This window comes from Sceloporus undulatus, chromosome 2, assembly GCF_019175285.1.
Source record: "Sceloporus undulatus isolate JIND9_A2432 ecotype Alabama chromosome 2, SceUnd_v1.1, whole genome shotgun sequence".
In the NCBI taxonomy this organism is placed as follows: Eukaryota; Metazoa; Chordata; class Lepidosauria; order Squamata; family Phrynosomatidae; genus Sceloporus; species Sceloporus undulatus.
The window spans coordinates 44,183,679-44,199,519 of record NC_056523.1 but is presented as its reverse complement, the minus strand read 5'-3'; the positions used below and the strand labels follow the sequence as shown (position 1 = coordinate 44,199,519).

Below are 15,841 nucleotides of genomic sequence, written 5' to 3'. Positions count from 1 at the left end.
CGGCGTGCCTTCCCCGGTGTATCGGGCTCAGCTGCCAGACCGGCAGCCTCCAGGCCCCGATCCACACTTAGCAGGCTGCAGGGAACGCAGCAAAGGCCGCCTTCCCCGCAGCCTGGAAAGGGTGTCCTTGGGGCTCAAGCCCCAAGGACACCCTCGGCGGCGGTGAGGAGGAGAGGGAAGGGGCCCTTGGCCCCTTTCTCCCTTGCGTGCCGGGCGCAGCTGTCTGAAGGCGTGCACTCAGTGACGCAAACAGGAAGAGCTCCGAAACGGAGGCTCCTTCCTGCTCCGCGCAAGGGCGGCATTAAGCACCCTCGCACAGAGTGATGGCATCACATCTGCGCCGCCTCGTTTGGAGGTGGCGCGTTCATGACGCATCATGGCGGCAGCGCCGTGTGGAAACGGCCGCCGCCGTTTTGTACATGCAGAGCGCGTATCTGGGTTAGGGGGGTGCGGACGCACTGCCCCTTCCTAACCTAGTACGCGCTCGTCATGTACTTTCATGGCGGTCTGTAACCCGCCTAGGGCCTGTTACAGACTGCCAAATAAAGCTGCTTCGGATCTCTTTGGAGGTATGCTATTGAAATGATGCATGCAAAGGAATGGAGTGTGGCTTTGGTGCACCTCCAGACTCTTAGGACCCATGTGTCATTTAAATAGCCATACCTCCAAAGGAGACCGAAGCAGCTTTATTTGGCAGTCTGTAACAGGCCTAAATTCCTATCCTGTCACCAGATTCTGAGATACAGTAATAAAAAATTTAATCATCATCATGCATGGAAAAATCATTGAAAAAAAACCCTCTATTGGTACTTTTATGACTAGCATTACACCATTTGCCTGAATTAGACTACAGAACAATCCTCATTTTCTAGATGTCATACAATTGACATAGAAAGTGGGTTGCCATAGCACGCCCCCCCCGGACCGCCACGGTTTTGGGGGGCCCCTCCGGTCACGGTCCGGTTTGGGCCCCCACCCGTGCCTGGTCCCCTGTTTGGGGGCCCGCTCCGGCCATGCCACTGCGCTATGCAGCTGCTGCGGCACCAACCCACCTCCTCCTCCAGCTCGCCTTCCTCGCCTCCAAGGCGAGGGCTTGAACACTGCCCAGCCCAGGCCCAGTAGGGGCTAGTGGCAGGCGCGCGACAGGACGCGCGGAGGGAAGTGGGGCAGGAAAGCGGGCCCCATTCCCTTCCCTGGCTACTCCGTCGCCGGGAGAAAGCACAGGAAGCTGGGGGGGAGGAGCGAAGAGAGGGAAAAAAGAAAGGAACGGAGGAGTAAGGAGTACGGGGAAGAAAGAAATGGATAGGGTGGAAAGAGAAGGGACGAGGGAGTATTAGAGATGACTGCAGCGAAGACGGACGGGCGGGCCGAAAGCTGCTAAGAAGAAGAGTCAGGGCTGCGGAAGAAGTGGGACGACGCGGAGGAGGACGCAGAGAAGACTAAATGGGATAATCACCGGATTAAGCAGGCAGAAGGGGAAGTCACGAGGCAGGTATAGGACGAAGACGAGTAGGATCTAGATAGTATACGCCGCATATTCAGTCCCTTCTTTTTCCTAATACTAGTCGTGTCTCCTCTTCGCTCCTCATCGTCCTCCACTTATTCCTCATCGTTTTTTATCCTTTCTTGCTGCCCTCTGCCTCCTTCCTCACTCTTCTTACTCATTCCTCCCTTATTCTCAATTCCTACTCCTCCTCTTCTTCGACTACCCTCATCTTATTCCCCTCCTTTCCTCACCTTCTTCTTCCTCTCTCCTTTCCCTCTCTTCTTCCTTCCTCCCTCTTTCCTCTTCCTCCTCCTCTGCCTTTTCCACTCTTCCTTCCTCTTCAATCCCAAAGTGCGTTTGGAATGGGGGAGGCATGTTGGCCAGGAAAGGGAGTCCATTCTGCATCTGTCTAGGAACAATGTCCAAATGTCCTCCATTTGATCATGCCTAAGAACACATGCATTTATATTAACACTTTTTAACAAGCATCATTTTTTTGCGTTGTCCTCCATTTTTACAAAATAGTCCTACATGAAAATGTTGTCCTACTTTTGTCCTACATTTGTCCCAGTTCGAGGCCAGGAATTATGGCAACCCTACATAGAAGTATTTTAAACAATTCCTACTTTGGGTCCATCTTCTCATTCAATGCGTTTCATGCACACCACTTTGCACATATAATCCCCCAAATTCAGATTGAGGGAGAGCTTTTTTATATATAATCTATTAAAGGAAAGTAAATGTGGAGCTGGCAAATAAAGTGTATACGTATATCGAGCTTTATGGAGTGTTGCTTTCTAATCTTGTATCGATGTTCTTGCTTCATTGATTGAAATTGTACATATTTATTGTCTCTACTGTTTGTCCAAAAAGTGTCCAGACCACCCTTCCAGCATCCAGACCGAGCAGGAATTATTTGGTAAACACGTTATGAAAATAAGCCTTCTGAAGTTTATGAAAGTTCATTCCGATTATTGAAGAGTGAAAACTCACTTATGCCAGACATTCTTAAATCCCCAGTAGCCACTAAGTAAAGTGAAGGAAACAGTTGACAAAAGCCAGACTGCTTCTTGCAGGAGGCATCAGACAATAGTAAACAAAAGACACCTTGATATTGTACTTATTCACAGCTGAAATTAGAGTAGTTATTGTGGCGCAGTGGTTGAGCGTCAGACTGGGCTAGGGACCTGTCGCCAAGGGGTCCGTTTTAGGGATTTTTATTGTTATTTATTTAGCCAAAATATGGCAAGAGGAGGGCCTTGCTTAAGACACCTCTTGCAGAATAGTCTCCCGATATGTATTACGGATTAGACCAGGAGGATTCATAAATCGAGGCTGAGACAGACTTTCATAACTAGATGCTAATTATGAAATAGGGAAACCAAATTGCTGCCGCATACACACACACATGCATTCAAGGGTCAGAAAAGCAGGAGTTAGCAGGAAATAGTATTTAGGCATAACTGGGGTGATACCTACCAGAATGTAGACTCCCTCCCGGAACCAAAGGCATATGATTGAGGAGGCAATGAGGCTCAGCCATGGACTGACGGCCATGAGTCAGGAGCCAGGAGCCAGGGAGCCAGGTCGGATTCAAAGGGGACAGAGTTCCCCCTGCAATCCAGTGACGGCCCAGTGAACAGGTAAATCTTGGGGAAGTCTTTATAGGCAAAATATTGCTTCTGGCCAAAGTGCTTTTTGCTGGTGAGAACAAAGTTCGTTTAATTCCTTTCTTTTCACCGGATGTCTCTGTCTGATTGTCTAGTGGTCTTTAAGCTGCTGGACAACAGGACTCAAGGAGGGGTCAAGAGCCTCAGGGAGGCAAATATTTGCTCTTCTGGTCCTATGCTAATCCTTTATGCGTATTCCCCAGATTATGTGATGTGGGCCCCTCAGGGGTGTGTGTACAGTCCTCATGCCTTGCTGGCAATGGTGGACCGGCTACTAGAGTTCATTCTAGGGGTCACTAAGGGCTATCATTTATCCAAAAATTATTGGCGCATGCAGGGTCCACTTTGAAACAGGGTTCAAATCCGCACTCAGCCACGGCAACCCATAGTAATGCTTGGGCAAGCCACACTTCTTGCCTAGAGTCCCATAATTTATCAGAAAAATTGACAGCATGCAACGACAAACAAAAACCGTTAAAATTTCTTAAACATACTGTACACTGTAGCCATAACCACGTTTGACATCACTTTATGTACTGTAGCTCATCTATGGGCAGCTTGGATTGGAGAGATTCTTTCGCCTTCTCTTTGCCACAAACCGCAATCCCAGGATTCTGTAGGCTTAGCAATGGCGTCAAGGGTTTGTCAACTGCAATATTCTACAAACATAGATTGTGCCTGTATTCTCACAAACACACAACAATCCAAACTAAAAGCAACCTTTCCAATCTGTGAAAAACATAATGACATCCATCTCTACACAGAATATAGCCTCAGTTAGTACGTTTGGGAAATAACAAACCATTTGCTTTGCCCATTAAACTAGAGATCGAGAAACAGCACCGTGCTGATCCTTTGATTTCTGTGAATATGATTGCGGTTTCAGCTCTAGCTCTATTCACCGAGGCTACCCCTCTCATTAGGAAAACAGCAGGCGACCCCTCAGGCTGGCAAGCGCCTTGTCGTATGTTTTGCTTTCCCATTTGCTTCTCATAACCAAAATCCTGAGAACCAGTGTGGACCTACAGATAATGCGATTGGCCCTTCAAAAAGTGGCGACACATTGCAGCCCAAATGGGGGGCTTTCTGCAGTACTTCCGACCAGCGGCTTCCTTCTAGGGCATTACAACATGGTCATCTATAAGATTTTAAGATACTCAACAAGCTATAAAAATATTAATGGAGTGAAAGATTGACTGGGATTGGGCTTTCCACTGAACTAATGCGTCACTATTAATTTCCCTTGGTGTGTGCTGAGAGCAAGGCAAGGGCTTAAAACTGATGAAATGAAGCATCAAAATTAGTAAAACATCCACCACTTTCTCATGCTCCTTTTCTCCCCCATCTGTTTAAGAAAACTGAATATTCTTTCACGACCCACAGAGTTATTTCAAGGACAATGCTATCTTCCATTTCCCCTATAAACAAAGAACCACATGTCTTTTAGCTTGAACCAATATAGGCGAAGTGGTGCCTTTCTGAAAGAAGCAGCGTTCATCCTGTTAGCTGATGTTGTATTGCCTTCTTTCCATGAAGTGTGTTGAGCACCACTTACCTGCATAGGACCCTTAGTGGCGCCAGACAGTGTTCATTTCCTATCTTTGCTACAAGTAAATCCTAAATGTACACATTTTAACTATCTAACTTGTTTTTTAAATGGTTTTGAGTTAAACAGTTTGCTATTTTTGCCTGTTTAAATGATAGTTTTTGTGGGGTTTTCCGGGCTATGTGGCAATTTCCAGCAGGAGTTTCTTCTGAAGTTCGCCAGCATCTGATTTGCACAGTTGCTGGTGAACCGTCCAGAAGAACTCTGCTAGAACATTGCCAACATAGCCTGAAAACCCCCAAAAAACTATGGATCCGGCCTGAAGCCTTCAACTTTACATTGTTTAAATTATATGTTGCCGTTTTTAAACGTGAAAGTTTTAAGTTGGTTTTTCTGTACCCTTAGCCTGGGGGGGAAAAACCTTTTGTGACAGAAGGTTCTAATCTGCCTTGGGAAGAGAGTATTATGCTTAAGGTATAGTAAGAGCTGTCTTAACCACCAATTGTCAGTGTTCAAGTTAGAATGAACATGTATAAGTTGATCTATCTTATTTTTATTTCCTTATTTATTTGGAAGTAATGCCATCCTTTTGCCCTCAATTCCACTTCCGATCAACCGAAAACGGTAGTAACAAAGACGGGAATGCATGCAACTCTAGCTTAGTTTTGTGGTGTGCGAAATGCAAACAGGAAATTCAAGTTAGTCCCCCAAACCTCGTGACATAACCAAAATTGCTAGTGTTAGAAGGGTTGTTTCAATGCCGTCTCATAACCCCATATTGTCTGTTATTCTGATACTGACCCTGAGACTGAGGCCCTTTTATGATTAGCCCTTGCAATATATGCCCCCTTTAGACTGCACGCTCTAGGGTTGTTTCTATGGGATATATCTCCATCTCCAACCTGCTTTTCACACTTGTGCAAAGGGGAATTATTCTAGCTCTGTTTTCTGGACCAGGCTTAAAGATGGGGGCAAAAAACAAAACAAAATGGCATCTTATTTTCTATTGATTGCTATTATAGGATACTAGTTGCCAAAGGCTGTATCTGAGAGAAAAGGACATGTCCAACCTACCTCTGGAAAGATTTGTCAGAAGTATTCTCTCTCTCTCTCTCTCTCTCTCCCTCTCTCTCTCTCTCTCTCTATATATATATATCATATATATATATAATATATCTATTATCATTGTTAGTTCATGGTGTCTTGTCAAACACAACGTGTTTTGGAATTCCTCTTGGACCGAAGGTGAATTGTTTGATTGACAGTAGGACAAGTCTTGGGAAAGGAGGAAAATGTTTCCATAGAACACGCGGCAAGAGAGGCCGTGTTTGCTCTCTTCTATCCCCATCAGACATACAGCTCTCCGTTCACTTTAAACTTCATGGATTTCTTGGGGTTTGTCGTTTTAGCGATGCTCTAGCTGTTCCCTGGGCTGGACTTCAACTCCCACCAATCCACACGGTAGACGACACGGTCCCAGCGTCATCTTCAACCTGCACTCAGCTCCGCCTTGCCATCACAGCACAAGGCTGTTTGTGGGAGAGCAAATCCTACGCAGAGTGAAGGGCGGGACCAAAGCCAAAATGAGCTACTCCAAGGCCCTGCACTTGGCCAGAGGTGAAAGCATGGACCTGAGTGGGTGGGTCGGGAGAAGCGTGCTGTCTCTGTGTGCCGCCTCGAGGGGCCCCCGCATTTCAGGTGGGAGGCGGACAGGAGAGCCACTCCCAAGCGTACTCCTTGGGCAGATGACGCCCAGGCCCTCCTGGAGGACGGGGAAGAGGAACTACTGGAATACAGCCATTGCTGCCGCCTGTGGGGATCCTGGGTTCTGTCGTTGCCCAGAGTTGGAGCGACAGATCCCAGGATCCCGTGGATGCTGCCTCCAGGGCACCTACAAGTGTTTCAAACTGCTTCATGGTGGGTGCAGAAGAAATACCTCCAGTCTGGACAACACTTTAAACTGCCATGGCCTTCATTATGCTCTGGAATCCTGGGGACTATAGTTTTTGATACATTTACAGAGAGCTCTGGTGCCACAAACAAACTACAACTCATGGATTCGCTTAGGATGGGGCTGTTGGCAGTTAAAGGCAGTGTCAGACGGATTATTTCTGCAGTGCGACGCGCCCTGGTTCCACGTGCGCTTGTGCTTTGGTGCGCTTGAGTCGGCACTCTTGCAATCCTGTAGAACCCTGGGCTTTGTAGTCCTGGAGCATAGCAGAGAATGGGCGGGCAACTTGATGGAGCCTACAACTCCCAGGGTTCCATGAGATTTGCAGCCATGGCATCTACACTCATCCCCCAGTTTGTGGGATTTGATTTATTCACGGATTTTAACCTGTCTCCCCTAGGCCTATCTAGGTCCTCCTCGGTGCTGCAACTCTGCAGTCCATTTAATTCAAAGTGCACTGAACGGCCTAGATATTCCTAGAGAGAATACTATGCTAGTCATTTGTAGCTCCCTCCAGGGTAGTTCTCTGTCAGTGTGTGTCAGACGTTGACCCAGAGGTGCCCTGGAGAGCTTCCCAAAGAGGTGTCTTCTCAGTCAAAACATGGTGTTTTGTTATTGCAGTTTTCATATTCACGGGTTCTTGTCCTTTAACCCTAGTGAATATGGAGAGACCAAGTGTACATTGGTATCAGAATTGGGCTATCATGCATGGCATCTGCACAAACCCAGCATTGCTATCTATCTATCTATCTATTTATTGTTATATCCCCACTCTTTTCCCAGGACTGGGATCAGGCGGCTTCCAGTATTAAAAAAATAGTACAATAAAAATAAAAAGTACATTGAAAGAATTTTTAACTGGTCCAACCACTGAACATCCCAGCCTGTCCTTCTAGCTATTCCTTACTGCCTGTTTGAACAGGTAGTTCTCACCTGCCAGCGTAGGCCACAAGGAGGGCGCCGTTCTGCTATTTCTGGCAGGTCGTTCCAGACGTCTAGGGCCAGCCACTGAAGAAGGACCCTCTCTCATGTCCCTACCAACAGTGTTGTGCTGGTTTGGGCTTCCTGGAAGGGCTTCTCCAGGGGATCCAGGAGTCTGGGCTGGGTTCACACAGGAGAAAGCAACAGTCTGCCCAAATAGTGTGACCTGCCTAGCCATGTAGGGTTTGTAGGTAATAACCAGCACCTGATTGTGCCCCCCACACCAAATTGGCAGCCAATGAAGCTGTTCAAACAGGCGATTGTATGGTCTCTGTAATTGCCCCGTTAACAGTCTGGCAAGCAGCTCTTGTACCAGCTGAATTTCCAAACACTTTTCAAAGGCAGGTCCCACTGTACCGAGGCCCATTATAGTAGTCAAACGGGATGTAACCTAGGCATTTACCCACTGTGTCAGATCTGTTCTCAAGGAATTGGACCAAGTTGGCGCACAAGTTTTAAATGTGAGCAAGCATCCGGTCACAGCAGCGAGCTGGGCTCCGGTTCAAAGCTGAGTCTCAAGAGTCCCAACCTGCGAACCTGCCTCTTTCAGGGGGAGTGTAACCCCATTTAATACAGGCTTGGCTCCTTCCTGATCTGCCTTCTGACTGACTAGGAGGCACTCTGTCTTGTCTGGATAAGTTCAGCTGTTTGTCCTCATCAGTCCCTTACGGGAAGACAGACACGGGTTTAGGACCAGGACAGCTTCCTTGGATAGAGGTGGGAAGGAGTGGTAGAGCTGAGTGTACTGCCTATTGATGGACACCCCAACCCCAAAACCCCAGGACAACCTTTCCCAGCAGTTTCATGTATCTGTTTAACAGCATAGAGACCCCCCACAAATCTGAGGGACCCACAGGTCAGTGGCCAGGGTTGCCCGGCCGAACATGATCCCCCAGTACCACCTTCGGGTTCGCCCTACAGGAAGGAAAAGAGCAACTGTACAAACAGTACCTCCAAGCCCCATTACAGAGAGGTGATGGTTTGTGTGCATCATACAACATCTCATCACTGATTGCTAAATTTGGTAAACCTCATACACTTGGAAATTAGATTATTCTGCCAGTGCACAGTTATACACATTATTAAAGTTATCCCTCTCAGTAGGAAATCTGCTCACAGAAGACTAGATGAAATGGCAGAGCACACTGAGAATATATTATGCAACATACTATGGACAACACAATTTGGCTTGCAATCAGATGAGTCTACTCAGCCAATGGATCTTTGCTTCTTGTTTATGTTCATTTTGTCAAAAATGAAGGTTTGGTTCAAGAACTGTTACTTGTAAGAGAACTAGAACCAGATACAAAATGGGAGTCTATGGCCCGTTACAAACGGGCCAGAAAATACGCGCGGAGCGTGTACTAAGGTTAGAAGGGCGGGCTTCCGCACCCGCTAACCCTAGTGCGTGCTCTGCGTGCACAAAATGATGGTGGCCATTCCACACGGCCACCGCCATGAAAAAGTCACGACCGGCGCCCCTCTATACGGGGCGGCGCGGACGTGACGTCTCTGCTCCGCGCCAGGGCGCTTAGTGTGCCCTTAGCGCGGAGCAGGAAGGAGCTCCGTTTCGGAGCTCCTTCCTGGTTTGGTCCGCTGGGCACAGCTTTCACACAGCTGCGCCCAGCGGACCAAAGGAAAAAGGGGCCAAGTGGCCCCTTTCTCCTCCTCCACGCCACCGTGGGGTGTCCTTGGCGTGTGAAGCCCCAAGGACATCCCTTTCCAGGCTGCGGGGAAGGGGCCTTTTGCCGTTTCCCTGCAGCCCGGAAAGCGGCAGATCGGGGCCTCAGCGGCTGCCCGTCTGGCCAGTGAGGCCCCGATACCCTGGGGAAAGGGGCGGGTACAGGCCACCGCTTTTTGGTGGTCTGTAACCCGCCAATATTTTGTGTTGTTGAGAATTATTTTAAAGAAAAAGACATCCCACTTACCAACTTCACCAAAATGGTGAAGGCTGTAGAAACCATGCCTTATGATCACAGACTTCGGGAGATGGGTATGTTTAGCTTGGAGAAGAGACAGTTAAGAGGTGATATGACAGCTCTGTTTAAGTATTTGAAAGGGTTCATACTGAGGATGGAGCAAGCTTGTTTTCTGCTGCTCCAGAAAATATCCATTGTTCCAGACATGGAACAATGGATGCAAGCTACAGGAAAAGAGATTCCACCTCAACATTAGGAGGAACTGCCTGACAGTAAGGACTGTTCAACAGTGGAAGACACTCCCTCGGAAAGTAGTGGAGTCCCCTTCCTTGGAAGGGGCTGGATGGCCATCTGTCGGGTATGCTTTGGTTTAGAGTTCCTGCATGGCAGGGGTTGGACTGGATGGCCCTTGTGGTCTCTTCCCACTCTGTGATTCTATTATTCTTGCTTGTGTAACAGATGGTGCATCATCAATAAGAGATTGTCATTCATTAGAATTTTTTTTCCAAAAGCTGTGCCTGGTGTGTTTACAGTACACTGTGTAATCCACAAACAACAATTAGTTGCAAAAAACCTAAGTGGTCAACTTCACAAATCATTAAAAACTATTATCACAGCAATAAACATCATCAAGGCAAATGCTCTCAATACCAGACTGGTCATCAGGTATGCACTGATGAATGTTTTGAACGTTCGTTGTTGCACACACAAGTGAGATGCTTGTCCATAGGAAGCTGCCTATGATGTTTTTATTCACTTTTCCAAACAGCTGTTGAATTCTTCCAAGATACAATGCTGCTGCTTAGTTTTTTGTGAGTTTTTCGGGCTATGAGGCCATGTTCTAGAAGATTTTATTCTAGATGTTTCATCAACAGCTGTGGCTGGCATCTTCAAAGGTTGGTGGCCTGGAAGAGAGTAGGGTATATATAGTGTTGGTTGAGAGGAATGATGCTGCTTACTTGCCAGATATATTTACTAAGTTCAATGAAGTTAATTTGGAACTGCAAGGAAAAGATGTTAGCTTTAATGAAGTGAAAATAGCCTTCTCCACATTTCAGTCCAAGTTGCAGTTATTCAAACCTAACTGAGCCCATCATAAATTATTCCAATTTCCAAGCCTCACTGAATAAAAGAAAGAGAAGTGCACATCAGGCAATGACCTCTTGGTTTACTGTGAACACCTAGATGAGCTGCAGAAAGACATGTCTGATCAATTTCAGGGGTTTTTGTTTTTGTTTTTTTGCTTAAAATACCAAACTGGGCGATCAATACATTCCTAGATATCACTAATTATGAAACAGAAATAGTGGAGGAAGAACTGATTGCACTCCAAAATGACACTGTATTGAGGCCAAATTTCAAAAAATCTTTTCAAGACTTTTGGCTACAAGAGAAAAATTCTGCCAGCTACTCTGAACTGTGGAAGAGTCAGGATGTACTTTATTGTCTTCCCAACATTATATTTATAAAGCAAGACTTCAGTGCAGTCACCCAGCTTCTTTCCAAGCAAAGAAACAGATTCAAAATAGCTGAACATGGGGATTTAACATCCTGATATTGAAAAACCAATATGCCTGCACCAAGCACATCCATTCTAATAATAATAGTAAGAAAACTATTAATACAATGTTTTACAGATGAGATGTAAATTTATTTTTTCCAATTGATAAAAATAAACAGTTTTCAAAAGTTGTATTCGTGAAATAAAGGCACGTTTAACCAACAAATAGGCATGGGGTGCCAGGGTTCTCACCCAGGAGGAAAAGGGGCAGTAGCCTCAAAGACTTTGAGGACCACTGTGCTACAGGTACATGTACTGTGGAAAGCACAACCTAGGACAGAGTTTCTCCAGCTAAAGTCAATGCAACTAGTCAGAAATAGTTCACCATTCTGGAATAGCTGTCCGTTGCTTTGTACTGTATTTTTCTGATAATAATGATAATGGTTCAGTGAGAGCACCAATCAGATCCAAATCCATTTACAGGAGGGGTGCTGCTTCCTACAGGAACTGCCCTATACGGTAATCATTGAGGTAGTCTAAGGAAGCCTTTGGCCCATCTCTTTGGCCCGGGACAGGCAGGCCAAAAGCGGTGTGTCGCTGCCAATACTAGGGTTGGGGAGTGCACACAATTCGCACGCCCCCCAAACCCTAGGACATACAGGCGCTGCCATGACTGTGTGGCCCTGCCCACACGGTGTGCGTGTGCATGAATTACATCATGGATGCATAACAGGCACGGTCATGGCATGTGGAGTGCACCACAAAACGAACCTACTTTTTGCAGGTTCTTTTTACTCCGGAGGGATGCCGCGCGGTTTGGCTGCTGCAGCGTCCCTCCAGAGTTAAAATGGGAGCCTCCAGTCCACCGTTTTCAGGCGGTCTGTTGAGCCCCTTAACTTTGTAAAATATAGCCCAGCCTGAAGCAGATTATTCTTTGCTCGCAAGGAATATTATCTACAAATGAACTACACTGTAAGGGAAAGAGAGTTTAAGTTTGTTCAATAAATATGAATGCAAAGGGGGGGAAAAATAAAAAAGAAAGTGGAGAGAACCTTTTCTGCTGCACCTTTTCTTTCCCAGAGTTTTTGACACTTCTTTTATTTAGTGCCAGAAATTTAAACATGATGTTGTGACTACACAAACACAATTCAATTTGATAGCATTTCCTTTCTTAATGTGTTTTAATTGTGTTTATATTTTGGGAGCCAGTTTTGGAACTTTAATTCAAGCAAGGGAAAGGAAAGGAAGGAGAGAGGGGGAGAGAGACACAGAGAGAGAGAGATTACATGATTTTACAAAATAAGCTTCCAGAATAGGTTTTTTCTTTTATCATTATCTTTTTATCAGAATAGTATTATCTTTTCCTATTCTTAAAATATACTGCTGTGGATTTTCCCCTACAAGCAGTCAGAACTACCAGGGCCAGTCCTATTCAACATGAGGGAAAATCCTATGGAATTTTGGAAATATGGTCACTGGAGATGTTATTGGCTAATAACATATATGTAGAATTCAATGACATAGCTGTATTAGTCCATAGAATCAGTATGTAGAGAGAACTTGTAGCACATTTGAGACTAACTGAAATAAAAGAACTAGCAGCATGAGCTTTCCTAGACTCAAGTCTAGTTCTCCAGATCTATTTGGATCAAATTCATTTGGAGCAAGGTCCAAAACACACTGCAGAAATAATCCAGTTTGAGACCACTTTAACTGCCCTGGCTCAGTGTTAGGGAATTCTGGGAACTGTAGTTTTGTGAGACATTTAGCCTTGCCACAAAAACTACAGTTCTCAGGATTTCCTAGCACTGAGCCAGGGCAGTTAAAGCAGTCTCAAACTGGATTATTTCTACAGTGTGTTTTGGACCCAAGTCACCAAATGCATCGGAGGAAGTAGATTTAAGTCTACGAAAGCTCATGCTGCCCAATTCTTTCTTGAAAATATTCCAAAAATATATACATTCCCACAAGCAAACCTTGAATTTGCCTTTTAATATAAGGGCAACCATTTTACTATGCCACTGTATTTAATTCAGGAACCAATCTCCAGTGGATATAAAGGGCCCACTTTACAATGGTTCCCTTATATACAATGGTAAAAATCAAGACTTGCTTTTTGAAATGTTATTTAAAAAATTGAAGTTGTGGATTGTTGAACTCATGGGTACAGAAGCTATGGATATGGAGGGCCAACTATAATAGTAAACTGAAGTCTTCCCTCAACTGCAAACAAACCAAATATTGCTATTGTCATCTCATGCCACCTTGCATTTAATAGCCATCCTCCAAGCATCTTTCTCCCTAATCCTCAGACACATGTGTCAGCCCTCAAATATGGCCCACTGAAATTGTTTCAACTGTGTGATGTGCAGTAGTAATGCACTTAATTTTTGTATTGTTTTGGACTTTTTTCTTCTTAAATCTCAAAGCATCAGCCTGAATGATATTGGTTTGTCCCAATTAGAATAAACTCATTAAATCAGTTGTTGAATGGTGAGTCAATACATAGATGGCTCTTCTCCAGTTAGGACTAGCAATTGAACAGAGGCCATTGTCAGCCATTAATATGAATCTAATGAGGGAAAGTAGTGTTGAGTTTGAAATAATTCGATCTGGAGGAAAAGCGGTATACAAATAAAAATTATTATTATTATTATTATTATTATTATTATTTGCTGTATAGACAGACTTGTGAAGAAAAATTCAATGAAAGTCAAATGGAACGCTACTTTCAAATACATTGCTACTTCCCTTCACTGGGTTCAGTTTAATGACAACAGCTTCAATCTAGGTGATACTCCCAACTGAAATTAGTCAATTGTGGGGTTATGACATGCTGTTCAAACAGCACATCCTTCAGTTGCTGCATGCTATCAAAATGGAATCCACCCCCAAATTATTATGTAATTTGGAGGGCATGTTGTCTGAGTCAAGACCAATTATTACTGACCTCATGAGAATGAGATAATTTTTCTGACTTCTGGTTCATTTAAATGTCTTTTAATTAAAAAAAAAACATAATTGGATTAAAAACAAAGGAAGTGGTCTAAAGAAAGCAAACCCTGATTCATTTTTATTTTTGAATTTAATTATTTTCTAGATATCTCTTAAGTGATATAGGCTTACTGCATAACCTCTATTACAGTGTATGTTACATATACTTTGGGGATTATCAGACAAGGAACATCCCGTTCTTGTCCTGTCATGTTCCTGTTGTTCCTGTGCGATCGCGGGAAGGATTTTCAGACAGGATTCGAGTTTATCCCATCCAGCAAGCATGAATGACGGTGATTGCGCAAAAGGCTTTCAGACAAAGTCGCACAGATCCCATCATTATCCCACCATCAGACTGTCATTAAAGTGACATTGGCTAGCATTTTGCATTAACAGAAGTTAGTGTTAATGCAATGCCACTTTAATGACAAGTTAATGGCAGGATCGGTGATACGATTTGAAAGCCTTTTGTGCCATCACGATCCCGTCCCTGTGTGAGCAATCCCATCCCTGTGTGAAAATCTCATTAGCTACACAGCAGAAGTGCTAAGAAACCCTGTTAGTGAATTGCAAAGATGCATAATGGGATACCAACAAGAGTTTCCCAATATGTACCAGCAATGCATAATGGGATCAATGTGCATCAGTCCCATTGTGCATTGGCCCCATTGTGCATTGATCATTTTACTGGCTCCTCTATGTAGTAACATAATACCAAACCTTTACTGGATACAGATGTTACAGAACTCCCCAATTATAATTTCTGCAGACATAGGTCCACCTACAAAGATGTATGCCCCCAACAAGCTTTCAGACATAATTTTTAGATATACAGCCACTAATTTTAAAACTTTCTGCCAACTGTGCACAACTCCTCATGTCCGTAGACTTTTTGGGCCTATGGCCCCATTTGGACTTTTGATAAGTGTCACAGGTAGAGAATCCTTTGTGGATTCTGTGAGACATGTACTCAGATAGGTTTCCTCACTTTTTAGCCCATGATCTCTTCTAGGTGCTTCATTGTGTTATTATCCTGCCTTGTTCATAGAATATTACAAAGAATTCAGACATTACCAACATCTATGTGAAACCCTCTGGCGTTCTCCCACTCTCTGTATCTTAAGGAGGGAAAAGCAGGATAGTGTCACCGGGGATGTTCTCACTAGGTGAAACCCTGCGTTCTGAATCGAATCCAAGGAGTGGCGTTCCTATTAGGATCCGATTTAAACCTAGAATGGTTCTAGAGCAACCTGCAATCGTCCCCACTACAAATTGAATTGTAGAGCGGGATAAAATTTTGAATCGAGTTTTCCTCATTTAACGCGTGTTAAAAAAACACTAGGGTCCGACCTACGTTTTTCCATTGATTCGAGTTAGGAACCGGAGCATTTAAATAGGAACGACAGCCTTTGAAATCGCATTAGATGAATGGGAGGAGCGGAGTGTGATGGGGCTGTCCTTGGGGGAGTTGCCCTTTATGTCCCCATCCGTCTGGCTGTCGCCATTTTTGCTTCCCTCACCCCTTTTTTTGTCCGCTGTGGTCTTTCAATAAGAGATAAGGATTATTTTTATTTTTTATTTAATGGTTTACAGGCGCTTAATCTCTTCAGCGCTTTAAACACCTGAAGTCCCGGCTGCTCAAGGCTTCCCCCGGTGGATTGCAACCTCCCCTCTGTGTGGGGAGAGCCCATTTCTAATGGAGGAGAGGCAGGAAGGGAAGGCTCCTCGCGAGGAGGCATCTGATCTCGCCCAGGCAGGGAAGGGCTCTGATCAATGGGGGGGGGGGGGGGGGG

The 15,841-nt window shown here is 44.9% G+C and overlaps 1 protein-coding gene across 1 annotated transcript in view; it reads left to right on the top strand.

Moving 5' to 3' along the window:
* SUMF1 (sulfatase modifying factor 1) overlaps positions 1-15,841 on the top strand; it is an 891,645-nt gene that overhangs the window by 46,938 nt on the left and 828,866 nt on the right. The window lies entirely within an intron of this gene.